General features: G+C 37.7%; 1 protein-coding gene across 7 annotated transcripts in view; it reads right to left on the bottom strand.

Moving 5' to 3' along the window:
• The window catches only part of LCOR (ligand dependent nuclear receptor corepressor), a 90902-nt gene that overhangs the window by 62762 nt on the left and 10637 nt on the right, over positions 1–17503 (bottom strand). The gene's annotated exons all lie outside the window — the stretch shown is intronic.

The raw sequence follows: 17503 nt of genomic DNA on the forward strand, positions 1-17503 counted from the left end.
TGCAGTTTAAGCCCTGTGATGTTGTGTTCAGTCATTCAGGGCTCCAAAAGAGCAACTGTGTACAGTTAATCATGCAGAATACATTGAAAACAAAATCTTGAAAAAGGAGCTGCCTACTTTTTATAGTATTTTTTCTCTCCATTGTCACTGCTCTTAGAAGCTTGAAAAGAACATTTCTTTTCCCACCGATTGTCCTTTTCCATTTGGCAGATGATATTTTCCTGCATTTCAAATGGAACAGAAATTAACATGGCTTCCTCTGCTAAATTCCAGTTTCTCTATTTTCATCATCTGTATTTCAGTGTCTGACAGTTCACAGCAGCTGAAGAGCAGAGGCAGTGGAAAAGTTGCAGAATAACATAATTAGAAGAAAGAAAGAGAAAGAAGATTCCAGTATTTTAGAAATCAGTATTATTTACATATCAGATTAGATTTTCAGTATCAGTTGTATTTAGATCTCTGATATGCTTTCCACAATCAAAACAGACACATATTTAACTCTTACAAATGCTACTGGTGACCTTTACAATGAAAAACATCTTTTGGATGTTGGCATAAGAATTTAGAAAAAAATATTTTAATTTTAAAAAAACCCCAAATTTATAAGGTGGAAAACATCTCTCTTTTCCAGACAGCTCTCTAGGAAGTGAAGAATTATAAAACAATAAATCCCAGAGTAAAGAAAGAAAACCCTTAGTACTGAAGCAAGGGTAGAATAACTTTTTAAATGCAGAGGTTGTTACATACTTATTCCTATTTCACAAGTGTTAGTTCTACAAGTAAAGTATCCCCTAAAATATCCTCTGATAAAAATCAGAATATGTATGTACCATTTTTCTGCTAATGGTAGCAAGGAAAGGAATTAAAATTAAAGAGAAAGGGGGGGAAAACAGGTTGACTATGCAGTCTTCAGCATGATCAATTTTCACTAGTTTTGTCTCTGCATCTAAATTTTATTTTCATCTTTTCCTGACATTTATACCTATCTGTACCCAAATATTTTGTCATATATTTAAACTGCAATTGTAGTTTGATGGCTAATGGTTTAAGGCAATAATTTAACACAACAGTTTAATTTAAGCTTTGCAAAGAAAAAAGAAAAAATTCAGTTAGGCCCTCTTGTTGTCATCTCCCTTAAAACTGAGAGCTCTGGTGATCATTAAGTAGCTACCAGACTCCTTGGGATAACAGTATCAGAGAAGCTGATAATGCAGATTAGCCAAGACACATTCTCTACTATAAAAACAGGAATGCAAGATCTTCAGAAAAAGATAAGGATGCATTTCTGGAGTGCCATTGACACAGAGCCTAGCATGTCAAACAATGCTTTTTTCCCCCTCAAGACAGCACAGCTCAAATATACCTTTGAATAGTCTCTACATAATTCAGCCTTAGATATGTATCTAGTCAAAGCAGTAAAGCTTGACTTTACTTTAAAGGTACAAATCATTTTGGGGGTAGTAAAAAACCACAGACTACAATTGCTCTGAATGTATGATTACATAAATTGTTAGTAACTCAAAAAAAAAGTCAACATGGCAAGGACAGAAAATAAAAACCAACATACATAGCTGTCAACTGCTCAGCCCTCATCTGTGCATATAAAATTAATCTGTGAATATCAATTTATAATTGATAAACCTCAATAGACTCAAAAGTACTATCCAGGCCAGCAATTAAATACAGTAGGTCATAGAACCAGAGAATCAGAATAGCCAGAGCTGGAAGTGATCCACAAGGATCAAATCCAGCTGCAATGGACCAGTTGCAATAGAAATTAAGACAAATGATTCATCAGCATTTATTTATAATAAACAGACAAATATATAGCAATTGGCACATTAAAAGGACAACTTCAAAAACCTGGGAATTGAGTCAAGTTACTTAAGATATTAGTTGGCTATGTATTTTGTTTAAATTTCTTAACTATCTAAGAACATATTAGAAACCATCAAAATCACAGGGGAAAAAAACTGACCTGCTAAACAGGGAAAAAAAATTAAAACTACAAAACCCAAACCCAAGTGACTAACAGTAAAAATCCAAGGAGGAGAGAAACAGTTGGATGATGGACAAGAAGATTCAGAGCAGAGAAAATAAATCAAAACTCAGAAATGTTGCAAAAGCCAGAGAGGAGATGCATACAGCTTTAAGGTAAGCAAAGAGAAAATCAAAACCAAGGCACATACAAGTAAGAGTATGGTAGTATATTACGAAACATTCAATAGAATGGCATATAATCATTCAATAAAATGTATCAAGGTGGTGTTACTAACATGTGTAAGTTAATTGTCTTAATATTCAATGGACATGTGTTAGTTTTCCTTCTGTGGGTTACTCAAAAAGTATTTGCAGCAGTGTTTAATTCCAGAAAGTCTGGAAATATTTCCAAAGTTCCAATAGGCTTAAAAAAAAAAAAAGGAAAAAAAAATTTCTTTGAAATGTCACAACATTAAACGAGTTAGTACCAGGATCTCAAATTGGTAAAAGTTTTCAAAACCAATAAACCGTTCTCAGGAATTGATAGCAAAAATTGTGCCAATCAACATGGGCTGACAGAAATTCTTATTAGAGTCTTACAAAACTAAAATTTTAATTAAAAACATGTTTGATATTATATTTTTAGACTTCTGGGCTGGCACAACACATCCTGACTAAAACCAGAAATTTAAAAAAAAACAACATTAAAAAAACCCCTAAGCCAAACAAAAAAAACCCAAACAAATCAGTCAAATAAATACAAAACATTAAAAATCAATTAAGTGACAGCTCTTGAAATATTGGTGGCAGTAAGAAACTACTGGCAGTGAGGTCCATCAGGTACTGGTTCTTGGCCCTGTGCCATTTCAGTCCTAGTCACTGACTTGGAAGAAAGCAGTCACTAAATTTGCTGGAGCTACAAAGACAGGAAGAGCAGCAATTAACAAAAGGCCCAGGTCACAGAGGCTGCTTACCAAAGCAAATGCAATTAAACACTACTTGGAAGAGGGGGCAGGGGGAATGGAAAAAGCCACAAATCACACATCTAACAACAGGAAAAACAGCTTCTCAAAGACATACCCAGATCCAGCAGCTGAAACTGTAAGCTGATCAAACTCAGCCAGACATAAGACACTTTCTCTTTAATTTTACAAATCTGAAAACACAAGACATGCACTCTAGGACTCAATCATCATTTCCCCTATTCTAGGATTCTGGAAGTGTTATTTAGGAAAGCATGGGCTGGTTGCTGAGATCTATTTCCCTTTCCCTCTCCCCCAGCATTTTGATTCATCATGTTAGGAGTCTCATTAACTAGTATGAAGCAAGAGCCACCACCATCACATCAGGTTTTTATTGGATTTCTCATACCTAGATTTTCTGGTCAAGACTGGTTATATTTATCCACAGCTATGGGATTTGAAGTAGGAATTAATTCAGAAAAATCCTACAGTCTACGTGTAACACGGGAATTCTGTCTCTTTCAGGACAAAAATCTATTAAACTTAAATGTTTCAGTAACAGGCATCTTAATAGAAAAGCAGGACCAAGCAACAAGGGAGGGGGAAAAAAGTCACAGGACAGTTATTAATATACACTAAGTCTCATGACATGCATATAATTATAAGTTACGAACATTCTTTTATTCATGTAACAAAATAAAAGAAACTCCCATCCACCTATGATGAGAGATCTCGTTATCTGGATGGAGATCAACTAAGGACTCCAACTACAAGTAAATCAACTTTGCTTCAGCTTCTTGGGGAACAAAGAAAAAGCTGTGCATATCAATCAGTTTTTCAAATTTCATGCTTCCCCATTCTTGTTAATGAAACTGCACTGTTCAGGGACTTCCTGCAGACATTCCTGCTCCAGAAGATTCTGGGGACCTTAAATATCAACCTGGTCCTATAAGAGCAATATAGACACTTGCATCCAGAAGAAAGAACTAAGGATGTTAAGACAGGTACTGTTTGAAAGAACAGGTATATCCAAGTTCTGTATAGCAACACACAGCTCTTCTGTACCTTTTTGCACCAAAACACCTTCTGTTCTCAAGACAGAATACAGAATATCATGTGCTCAGGTCCCTAAACAGGCCCTTGGAGCTCAAGAGAACAAGAATTCTTTGGCCTTCGAGTAATGCTTTATTCACTGTAGAACAGCATCTCCAGCAGATAAGCTTCATTTGAAGCAACTGAGAAGTCAACAAGGTGCATGTTCTGCCAAACAGCCACTCCTTCACTGTGACAGAAACTTACCACAGCAGTAAACTGAGAAATCAAAAAAGTAGGAAAAAACTACAAGAACTGTTGATAGAAATGCTTCTTGCACTTCCATCTGACTGACCATCCGTCCTGCAGGAGTAATTAACATTTCACTACTAGTTTGTAATTTTAATAAAAAAAGCTGCAACAGACCATCCTCACTCAGCTCTCCAAGCATCCCTCTCAACCAAGCTATTCCTTTTACTCTGAGAACCAAGTCTAAGAATATTTTCTCTGATGCAATCCCAAATTCACAGCAAGGCATTTAAAATTTAATGAGCTAAATATGACAGCATAACAGCACATATCAGAACTACAGAGCTGCAATGCACTCGACTTCACAGGAGAAAACTGCCCTGCCAAATACCCTAGAAGAGGGGAGATGTCTCCAGTCTGCCAGGAAGAGCAGAGAAGCAAAGAAAGTTACCACACTTGTGTCACAGTGTAATGGAAATGGAAACAGGGGACCCTCCATCCAATGTCAGCACTCTTAATTGGCAGGTTTATCTCACTGATTATAACTGAAAATTCAACCCCAAAAAACCAGAAGTGACAAGTTATAAAGCTCGTTGCCAGAGTGCAGAGTATAGCAAAATATGGATCATCTCCTGCTTCCCTCCCACGAGGAGTATTTTCGTGTGTGTGATCTGATATCAAGAAGAGAATTACACAAAGGCATGCAAACTTCTTATCTCAAATCAGAACTCTCAGAAGCTAAATTCAAGGAAAGCTAAGGACATTGCAATGGCTGTCTCAAGATCCCCTCAAAAAACAGCAATTGTTCTGGCAGGCTGAGTTCCAATCTTCATCTGGATTTGCAGGGGTGAAAGCACTACTAATATGGCTAGCTGTTCAAGTCAGGGGTTGTAGGTTTCTGTTTTCCATTTTACCTCAAGATCAGAAGGTTTATTGTATGACTATCTCGTTTCCTTCACAGCCAGTCATCATTAATGCAGGACCTAACTGGAATCTTCTCATGTAAACACTTGCATTTTATTACTTTAGAAAATAAACCGGAAAATATAGACAGTACAAAACGGCAAAGAACTACAACAGAAGAGTTTCAGTAAATACCAACTTTTTATGCATCCTTAAAAAAAAATACAGGTTTTACTTACTGCATATAAATTAAAAGAAAATAAATAAACTAAAATCCAAACAAATTTTAACAATAAAAATTGAACTGGGATTTACTGTTCAGTATCTCAGTTCGAAGTGCTCTTATGTGTTCAATCTCCAGGTATGGAGTTTCAGTAGGCAACCAGGTACAACTTTCACTGACAAGAAACTGTAAGGACTAGCTAGGAAGTTTACAAACAGTAAACACTAGCACAAATCAGCATGGACCAAAATATAGAGGCCCAAACATTTCTCAAACTTGAGGCTATTTTTTTCAATTTCTAACTGCATTGCATTAATTACTGCAGCAAAATAAAAACCTTGAAGCTTTTTTCCCATTGGAGACAATCCGTTAATGCTACACTCCCAAGCAAAGGTAAAGTGGCATTCATTAACTACCACTGTTTATCTCCATATGCCAAGCTCCTAAGGCACAAACTTAAGAATAGCCTTGCAGTAGATGGAATTGATCTGCCTGGAAAATGCCTCCCACAGAAAAGATAGGATTTCCAGCAGCATCAGTTCACTGCTCCACTTTATTTCACGGCCACAGTAATGCTCGTATCGCAGATCAGCAAAGGCCAGGTGTGCTGTCAGGAACAACTTGCCACAAGCAGGCATAGCAGAGGTCCAAGTGAGTCTAAACCACAGAATAATCCTTCCTCTCCCACAGAAGCTGTCTGTGTGGAAGCACAGGACACCAGTGACTTTCACTCCAGCCTCAAGAGATATTGGCATAATGCAGAAGCATTAGAAGATGAGTTGAACTTGCTGAGATATGAGGTATATCTCATACTCCAAAACTGTCCTGTTTGAAGAGGGCTACATTCCCTCAGTAATTCAATCTTGCCTGATTTGTTCCCTGTTTGCAACACAGTCACCTACTGAAACCACATCAACTGAAATAATTCAAAGCTAAAAATCAGCCCAGAAAGGGTAGGTACAACCTGCTGAATCCACTTAAACAAGGACTGCCACCAGAAAAAGCATCTACCAATCCACAGCTGTGATCCAGAGAACTCCTGGAGTGTGACTCAGTTTCAACTTTTTTACAAGAGGTCATTTATACCATGATTCATTACTGAATTAACTCAATACATTATCCTTTTCTTTCAGCTCTCAAGTTATAGATATCCCTTCCACCATCTCTACAGAGATTTTTCAGATCTATACAGTAATTTGCAAATGGGAAGGAAAACATAATTCTATTTAGAAAATTAAACATAATTATATCACCAGCCATTGAAAATCTGATGACCTTCAATGAATAGATCCATGAAAACAATTGAACACGTCTGAGTTGAGTGGTGAATATACTGAGCTTACCTGTAAAGTAAAAATTGCCAAGAGCATTTTCACTCTTTTATTTGTGATTGTAAGTCTGTCTGGTGGAAAATAAAGCTCCATGACAAGCCATTACATAATTGCCTCAACGAACAGCACACCTTGACTCCAGCTAGCTCACAGCATCCTGAAAGATCTTATGGTATGCAAAGATAATAATTTGACTTAATAAAGTGGTGGATTTCACTACACCAGTGAATATATCTAAATTCTGATTAAAAAAGCTAACAAAAGCAAAGAAAGTTCTAGATCATGGAAAGAAAGCCGAATCATGACTACAATGAATATGAAGCATATGTGATGTTTTGAGGATTCCCAGAAAGCATTCTTAGCCTTTTCAGATGTACAGCTCAGTTCTGTATCAAAAGGAAGGATTATCTAGGTGAAATCAGAAGGTGATACAGGCAGCTACACAAAAACGAAAGGGTAGATGAAAGCAGGGCAGGGGATCATAAGTTCTATACCTTAAACAAAAACCCTGAAAACAAATCAACACACACAGAGGAGTATCTTCACACCGAAAGACACAGAATTCATACTAGCTACAGGGCAGTTTACAGTGACTGTCATCACTGAAGTCACACTTGCAAGTAAACATCAAGCGAGGCATTATTCCATGAGTCTACAACACAAGGTGCAAACCCAAAGGAAGCAAAACTAAGACTAACAATCCTCTCCAGTTTTATGGTTGTTTGCACAGCAGTAGTATTAAGAACACAAAGGTACAAAGCAAGCACATAAAAACTCTTGCATACAGCAAGGAAGATACAGCAGAATTACTGTTGTTATTCTTGTGCCAACAGAACCAAATACCAACAGAAATATTCTTACTTATCCTTCGGTCAGAACTCAGGTTATGTCTATGCACTAAAGAAGCTGCAAGCCCTGATATTCCTCGGGAAACAGAAAAGCATAAGAACAGGTGCTGACAACTTTGTAACAAAATATTACAGCAGGAAAACAATTTGGTGCTGAAATTAACTGTGGGAACTGAAATTACCAGATGTGATGGAACGTTACGCAGTGTAGATGAGGAACAGTAAACCTTTTCTAAAAAAATAACTAGACTCAGATGCAAGAAACCCACAGTAAAAAGCTGCAAAAAAGCCTGACCTTTGGGGTTTAGTGAAATTTTCCCAAAGAGCAAGTGACTGATCAATCTCTCTCTCACTTTTGATGTCACAACATCTACCGTCACTTCATGTCGCAACTCTTGGAGTCTTACTAACCTTTTAGCTCCAGACACACATCACCAATTCTGTAAGCTAAGCTCAGCCTGCTTAACCATCAGCATTTATAATCACACTTATGACTAGCAATATAAATTACTATATAAGAATATACAGAAGATTTTAAAAAAATCATTTTTGCTTGCCTTATTTCTTGACTGGAACGATTTCCTGGCCTAGTCCAGTTGTATCAGCAGGAACAAGTGGCAGGACCAGGAGGGACATCTCAGACAACACTGCACAAATCAAGATCTGTCCAACTTAGTTGTTTGCTCTCTCAGACTGCTTTTCCCTCATTTAGATTAAAGACAGATATCTGAAGTAATTACTAGATCTGAACCAAAGATCATAGCCAGAAAAGATCCCTTGGAATTTGGTTGATGCAAAAGTAACATGATAGAGAACACAGATTTCATGATGGCCATTCAGGATTTCAAAGTTATTCCCAAGTATCTTTTCTGGATAGCTACAGTGAATTTGGTGTCTAAGGGTATATTTAACAGCTTATAGGGCACTTAACTGAGTCATATACATCACAATTTCAATTCCTATCATCATCTTTAAGTCTTCCTCAAACCAAGCAGTTATATGCAGCTTTTTGATACTGCTGTCTTCTCCATCTCATTTATTCCAGACCTTCTGGAATTCCTGAAACACAGCAAATATTATTGGCCTTCTTTACTCAAATGTTTAATCGACTGTACTTTGGTTGAGTCCACACTACACCCTCACACACTTGTTTTCAGTCTAGTTGAAGTTCTTTGCTTCAAAGCATCATTTGTGATGTGAACTTGAGAGAATACAGCAGTCTCATAGTTCCTGCACACTAAGTTTCTCAATGCCACTGTGTTGCAGCAGAATGTCAGGATATGCAAACAGTTAAACAAAGTTAGTCAAGAACTAGAAGCAGTCAAACTCTTACAAACACAAAACATCTGAAGGTAGGACTTCTATAACAGCCAGTCTTGCTCTAATTTTACAGTTAGTATTTTAATAAAAGGTCTTAGTAAACCTGCTAGACCTGCTTCAGATCTTTTCAAAGAATGAAGTCACAATCATCACTAGGATGATCAGAAGATCTGAAACCAATTATTTTATGCTAAGTGAAGAAACATCAGCCTTCCAAATCAGAAGTTGGTACTTTGTTCTAAATCAGAATTAAGTTTTCCAGGTAACCTATACACAAATCTTCTCAAACTTGCCTACTCTGTAGTATTGCTAAATTCATCAGAGACTGAAGTATATGGTACAGCCTTGATATGAAGAAAAAACCAGAAACACTTCACAACTTCGAGTGCTGCTTTGCTAGAAGCTTCAGCTTTTAAGATCAGTATCACTGTCCACTTACATTCCAAGCAGCTCTTTTTGTAACTTCTTAATTAATTTTGTAACTTCTTAATTTCAGAGCAAAATCTCAGAAATGGATTTCCTAATCCACAGCTAGGAACTGCCACCAGTAAGGCCATATAAACAACAAAGGAATTTGATGCAAACTGAGTTTCTGCAGACTACACCCTAATCATCTGATCCTAAGGGATTACAAGTCTAGAGTAGCACGAACAACTATTCCAAGTTTGCTGATGTCTATGACACCTTGTAAATATCTTCCCTTGAAGTAATTTTTTCCCCTACAGAATTCTTCATACATAAATTTCTCTAAAAGAAAAATATTATCTTGCACAAGTAATGAACAAAGTATGGCATAAAGAGGGAACAGTAAATTACTGATGACTGTGTATGCAAGAAGCATTAATAAGCACTTCACATGAGTGCCCTGCTTCCCACTACTATCAATTTTATATCCTAAGTACTCTGAAAATTATTTCAAATATAGCCAACTTTTAAAAAAGTTATCTTTGAAATGAGAGACATTTCCAAGTTCAAGGAATATTAGACTTCTAGAACACATTGTAGCAACCATAACATATTTTTCTATAAAACCACAGCAATAATACCAGAGGTATGAGTAAAGGAAATCAGACACTAAAACAAAATGCAGTGGGCTACTAGAAAGTGTTGCAGAGCAACTTGCACTAGCTCTTGTTTTTCCAAAGTAGCCTAGCTAAAGAATTTTACATGGATTTATTACCTATGTACAGAGCTGAACAGTACCTATTAAAATCTAAGCAGAGAAACTATACCTAATCACTTTAAAATCATAGCCAAGAAGGTCAGCAGCAGTTTTACCAAAAGAAATTCAAATCACATGACGAGAAGGTGCCTTTCATCTGCAGGAGAGAAAGAACTGAAGCACACTGGAAAACTAAGGCTGGAAAGGAACCTGCAAAATCCATAGCTCCACAATGAACACTGCATTTAGTACCCTAGTGACTTCAGTATTTTCAATACTTGCTAATGTTAGTATTTAATAAGTAATTCAATTAAATACAGTAGTAGTTGAACACATGGAACATTCCAAGAGTAGCCAAGTCAAAAACCCAACATTTTTCAAAACAGCACATAGTTTAATGCTGACTTTGTCTTTGAACTGCTAATTACTTCCATACAATTACTTACATAACAGAGAACATGCAATACCTCATTTTGCAATAGTGATACAATCATAAAACACATTTTTAAGAAAGTTGCATCATCAAATTTGCAAAAATAGTTTAGCATAGGGTTTACTCTTCCAGACAACTGTCTCCTTATGAGTCCCAGAATAATAATATGACCTACGATGCAAGGAATCGAAAAAGACTTCAGTGTGCAATTTTGGGTTTTGTTAACACTTATTCAATGCAAGTATTTCTATAGATATTTGACTATTTCAAGTATTTTAAAATCTTTCTTCATGCATTCAGAAGTCTGAAATGGTCTTTCATAACTATCTTGAACATAGTCTAAAGATTTTATATGTTCATGGATTAACCTACAGTTAATCTTATTACACAAAGAGCCAATATTTTCAAGAATGAGTGCTAATGTTCTAACACTAAATAAGCTCATTTAAAAAGCAACCCTGACATTCTTTTTACTCCTGCACCCATTTTAAAGTCACCAATAAGCACTAGTAAGACTGCAGAATGCTTCTACCAGCAGGCTTCTGAATATGCAAAATGCCAATAAAGTTAATTACATTTAAGAAATAATAGTCTGTGTGCAATTAAGATACTGGCAACATTTTAATGCAAAAAAAACGTTTAAATATACTAACATCCTAGTCTTGGGATATCCAGTCAAGCTACGCAAAGAGATGTGTTTGTCCCTTGCATACTCCCAAATGTGGAAGTAGGATCAGAAACTGGATCTGGAAGAAAGGGTAAACAGCACGTTAGTTAAATTCACAGAGGATACTATGTTCGGAGATGTTGCAAACATTAGCGAAGACAAATACATAAATGACCCAGAGAAAAAATAAAATTACTGTGGAAACAAAAACATCTCATGAAAAATGAGAAACACTCAATGTAGAACCACAAGGATAGCGGAAGAAAATGTAATATGAAAGGAACCTAGAAGCAGCAACAGTGGATAGTCAGCTAAATATTTGCATTGAAAGATAGTCTGGAGTTGCAGAGGCACCAAACAGAGCAGGGAAATTAAAGTTCTTTCTACAGTCTTTGAGCCAATAACAATAGCCATTCTCTGCACAATTGCCAGGGACAGAAAAATTCCCCTTTACGCCCAGCAAGTGGAAAGCTCTTCTCAATGGCAAATCAAGTTCTGCAGGAGGTAGGGTTTAATTTTTTTTAAGCAAAGTTAACATACGGTTAGCATAAGCCTACGCAGCAGGCTCTTCCAGTACTTCTGCTGCTTGTGGCTTTGTGCAGAACAGGAGGAAGCTAAGAAAAAGAATCCATTTTTACAGGTGCAACTCAACCTTGCATTGTTCAGATTTATTCCTGTGGTCCTTGAGAAAAGAAACCAAAACAGCTAGTTCAACTACTAAAAAGAAAGATTTTTTTTTAAAAATTCTTCACCGTTTACTTTTTGCCTTAAATTTACTTTTCCCCAAGAATGACATCCACTCATTCATAAAGGCAGATGTCTACACTATCCAGCAAAGATAACAAGAGGAAAGCATGGACTCTGCCTTTAGAAATGCTGCAAGAGGATCCCCACCCACAGCAGACAAATGTAAATGTAAAAATTACAGTAACCAGCATACATCTTCAAGGATTATCAAAGCCTTTGTTTCAAGGAAATACTTCTTGGCACTAACTAAGAACCATTTATTCTGATTCATTCCCACATTAACAGAATAAGCTAATTTTATAGAATTTGTTTCTCTTGGTAACAAGGATTCCACAAGACAACCATGTAGATGTTTCATACTCATGGCAGTCCACAGACAAAAAAAGTAAAATATACCCCACCCCAAAGCAAAAAGTCCAACATTTTACCATCTTTCTGCCTGTCATGTTGCTGAATATTAGAAGGTCCAGCATGGAGACTCAAGCTCCAGTTTATGCATCCCATCATCACAAGCAAACAGAAGACTGAAGGTTTTCCCTCCTCTTGACAACTGCTAAGATATGAGATTTCTGAAATAAATCATCCTATGCACATCTTCAGCTGCTGCTTCTGGTATGATGGCAAGAACAAAACAGCTTCTACTAGTTTGCCTCATCTCAGACAGAAACTGGTTAGCCCTGCATATTTCAGTGGAGATTTAAGCAACAAGTTGCCAGGTATCCCTCAAGCCAAAGGCACATGAAATGCAGCTTGGGTTTTAAATTACTTCAAACTCTAAAGACAGTACAAAATGAAGAATCAGATAATCTCATTGAAGAACTCAGTGCATTTCAGGAAGATGCAAGGCTTCAGATGTAACAAAAAATAATCTCTGTTTTTGGTCCCAGAGGACACGGGCAAAGTATCTCTGTAATCTTTTGCCCCTTTTAAAAGATCAGTGCTAGCATGAGGCCAGATTCATAGAGGCAAACTTTAATCATCCTACTGATTCAAAGCACAGTCTCCTGAGCAGTAGCAACAGCAGGTTTTGCAGCTCTTTCCCTTCTCTACTCCATCACTCATTCCCACTCCTACACTGCAACAGTTACACCAGTAGAAGTTCATGAGACTGCAGAAAAGTGGTTTTGCGCACACCCCCCTCACTTCTCTCCTTTTTTTTTTTAAGGAGTAACTTCTACAACTTCACTTACATGAGAATGGCTGTTCAGGGTAAAGACAAAAGTTTAACTAGCCCAATTCCAATATGGGCAAAAGCGTAAGTGGCAACAAAAAGAGTTGCCTTAAACAATGCCATCATGAAAAGCATGGCCAGCAAACCACAGAAAATCTCTTTTCAGAAGTAGAAGCGTAACTGCTGCCTAAAAGTCTGTTAAAGAACAGCATGCAATTACTCCAGTTTGTCAGATGTGTAACTGCACTGGACTCCTCGCAAGTAAAAACCATGAGAGATGCACATTACAGTAAAGATGCTGGAAAATCAAGGCCTACCAGAGCAGAAAGGAGGTAGAGTTAACAATACTCTGTAGTCCATAGGTTTAGGCACAGTGTGCTGCAGAGAACAGGTGAGACACACAGGAGCAGGACAGACTCATGCTCTAGCAGGAAAGGCCAGGACACAGATCGCACAGCTGGTATGGAAGGCAATGGGACCTACTGCTCAATGAGCAAACAGGTGTTATCTGGGAGTGGTTCTTACTCCACTTTTCTCTCGTGAATGCAGCTTGGTCAGCCATCTGGAGTAGCTGGCTGATGAATCTCAGATGAACTCGGCACAAATGCTAACTGCCCTTAGCTCTACTTGCTTTTTCCCCTAATGACTCCTGTTTGGAAGCCCTACGACAACTTTAAACCTTGTGTTAACACAAAATCCCTAAACCAGTAGTCATGCCGAATATGCATCCTGACTGGCTCACCACATTAAAAGCCCAGTCGAAATCTATGCATCCCTCTGAGGTAGGGGAGTGTTTTCACTGAAAATGGAAGATACTGCACTAGACCAAGAATGCTTTGAAGTCTGGTGTACTGAGAGGTTGAGGTTCAGGAGGTTCCCATGGCTAGAAACCCATTGCCCCAGCTCATTGGGAGAACACTGATCCCAAACAAGCTGTTTCAGCACTGGCCCATCTCCCCAGTTGGCATCATAAACCTAAGGTGTAAGGTACCCTAGCAGATATACCCAAATACGCAGATTACCTAAAGAGGTAAGGAGAATCTCTTCCTTTAGGCCAACATTCAAAAGTGTGTTGGCTGTAGTTCAAAAGGAGAATTTAGACTACCATTAGTCATAGGAACCAGAGCAAGGAAATACCTATAAGAAAATCACTTTTTGCTAACTAGTGAAGACCCTAATGTCACCATCACAGCATCAGTTCTTCTGTAACTTCCTGTTAATTTTATGAAAAACACATATTGGATAAAGATCTTTATCTACTCAAGACTTACTGCAATTTGAGGCATATTGACTAGGACGGCAGCATCAGGAGTAGACTTAGGCTTGCCTGACTCACGTGCATTAAAAAGGAGGGTGATAAAAATTAAACAGCAGTAAAATCCATGTGCAAGCAAAATGTACAACTGCAAAATACACTGTGCAAAAAGTATTAACTATGGAAAGCATAGAGTAAGAAAACACAAAACTCCACAATTCATTTATCCCAAGTCACTAGAAGACAGATTACTGCATACTGAAGGTTACTGTAACAGGAAAGTTCATTCTGCAGCATGTCTTCAATGTTTTGAAGCTATGATTACTGATCACCTGGCACTTTAATCCATGTTTAAATCCACCTCTCCACTGAAAGAGCTGATCCCACTCATCCTCCCCACCCCCCGCAGATGCTCACTCATCTCGCATTTGCACAGTAACACGACAAGATGGTGCAGGGATCAGTTTCCTGATCCAACCCAGAATGCATTTACACAAAGTGAAGGGAGTGACACAAAGGGAGTGGTATGATCATCCTTCTTCTACAGCATTTTAAATCTATATGAGAGTAAAAATTGCTGTGCAACCATGAACTGTGTTTTTACACAGAAATTCACTTTTACTGTTATGCATCCCTTGGACATGTATTCTATTTACCTGTGGTGGAACCAAAATCTTTCCTGAATAATCTTACATATTGGTCAGCATAAACAACTATACTATCCCATACTGCTCATTCAGGTTAAAAAAGATACAATTGTGATTTCTCAGAAATTATGGTAAGAGTTACTGTCCAAACCTGTACCTACTCTAAATGCAACACAAAGGTGCAGTTTGGCAAGGTCCGAAATGAGGACTTGCAGTTTTTTCAAAATCAGGCTGAAATGGTTTATTACAGTTGCTCTAGCATAACCTCTCCTCTATTTTAAAAAGGAAAAAAGTCTACTTAATGTTTCCTATAGCATCTTATACAAACACTTTTAGGGTATATAAACTATAATCAATATATTTCAATATTTTTCACCAAAACAGTGACATTGCAAAGAGAATAATTTCATGCGTTTTCAGAAATCTGACCCTCTAGAAACTTGCTTAATGATATACAGTTTAAAAATAGCATAATGTTTAACTTAATTCTGGACAAAGAATAACTCAGGCCTCAAAAGCCAACAGAAACTTTATTATATATTCTTGAGGACCATTTCTGTTAATTTCCTTTCAAAAAAGATTCAGAGAACCTATCTAGGCACATCCCTAACCTTTAATTCTAACTGAAAACAGTATGTTTCTAGAATAGCTTTTTCACTGTGACTCCCATTTGACTTTTTAAGCTTAAAGCAACAAAAACAGAATCAAAACCAAACAAAATTTAAAAACCCCAAACAAACAAACAAAAAACCAAAACAAACCCACCAGAACCTGGCTGCCCTCTCCCACCAAAGCCTCCCTAAACACTGTCCCCTCAAGTTTCACATTAGAACGTTAATAAGGAAAGGCTTCAAAAGAATTTACTTTTCTCTTTGATGGGAAGATCAGGTAGTTAGTTATCTGAACCTGGTTTTTCTATGAAGTGGGAAATATTTTGCCCATTCTCCAAAAATGCTTTAAGATGTATTCGGAAGAGTTTAGTCTTTACACAGCTATTAAAGTTCATTATCTCCTTTTCTAAAAGCATTCTTTGTGAAGTTTGACCCTCATTTATGCTAAATTTGGATTTTCAAAAGACCTAGTTTTGAAGATATATTCATTTTCCTTCACTGGTTCCAAGAAGAAAAACTCTTACAATATTTCAAGGCTATGATGTCCTGTTAGTTCATTTTCATCTCTTCCTCAAGAGTTCCTCAAAAGGAACTAACAGGGAGGAGCCACCTGAGTTAAAGAATGACTTACCAAGGAGTTTGAAAGCCCACAGACAAGTATTTTATGTGTCATTTTGAAAACAAGAGTAAGCTTATGACCTTCTGTGAGGTCATGTGAAGCAAGAGATCAATTTCCCAAGACCACCTGACTCAAGCTACTTTAGACCCCAGCCCTACACAAGTGTGGACTGACAGCAGAGGGTGAGGCAGTTATTGCACTAGAGCCAAAGCACATTTGCACACTGGCTGTCACACTGACAGAAAGTGGGAATTAGTCCTCAGGAGAGCCTCACTTGTCACACATACCCACGGGGTGCTCCAGCAGGCACTGGTGTCCTTTCGCTGCCACTGAGAACAGACGGTTCCCAGCTCAGAGGCAAGGATGCCCCTTACAGGGATTCCTCTACACGCCCACATCCATGGATCTCCTTCTGGCCACACACAGCTAAGGTCCCATAGCCTCTGCTCACACTAACCTGTGACTTCTCATTAGAGTCAAAGCTTATTAAACCTTTACTTCAGAACTCAGCTTAAAAACAGACCAAATAGAGCTACACCAGCAAGACTATGGGGCAGCAAACCAGTGTTCAGAGCATGATTTATTAATTTATTAAAGAAATTTTTGACATCACCAATAGAATCTCAAAACTGCACAATAAATTCAACACTCTTAACCCTTCAAGTCTGCTAGCACAAACCAACTCAGAAATTAGCTGTTTACTGCTTACCAGCAGAATCACGAAGATTCCCCTAGGCAGCACTATGGCATGCTGAGAGCAAAGATCCTTCTCCCTTAAACATGAGATCAGAGGATTGCTTCCCTCTTTCCCTAGCTGAATAGAAAATAAGTATTCTTCTTCCCTTACAGCAATAGAAAGCCCGCCAACCTTCAGACAACGGAAAGACAGACAAGAAGGAACATCAAGAGGGATACAGGGTTGGGATGCTGAAATGCCCACAAACATGATAAGCAGAAGGTGCCAATTTCTTGAGAAAAAGTGTTTTTGCATAGACTTTTTTTAAGTAGGTTTAGTAGTTTTAGTCCTGAGGGGAAAGAAGTTTCCAAAAATAACTGCTTACTTTCTGAAGTTTGTGAGGTGTCATCACAAGTGCATTTAGCTGCTAAAGTTCATCACCATGCCAGTAAGTATAAACCAAAGCAGCTGTGATCGACTTCTTGATAGATGCCTTCCTCTCAAGCACCTCCCATTATACACCAAGCTGCATAAGGCATTTCCTATCCTAGGGCCAGGAGCAATCCTTGGGCTACAAGGAGCTGAGAAAATGTAAAGTCCTATTCACTGTTCTTATTTGAAGCACAGAATTCACTTCAAAGTACAAGCAGCAGAAAGATAAAAATTC

The sequence above is a fragment of the Oenanthe melanoleuca genome, chromosome 6, assembly GCF_029582105.1.
Source record: "Oenanthe melanoleuca isolate GR-GAL-2019-014 chromosome 6, OMel1.0, whole genome shotgun sequence".
NCBI classification, from domain to species: Eukaryota; Metazoa; Chordata; class Aves; order Passeriformes; family Muscicapidae; genus Oenanthe; species Oenanthe melanoleuca.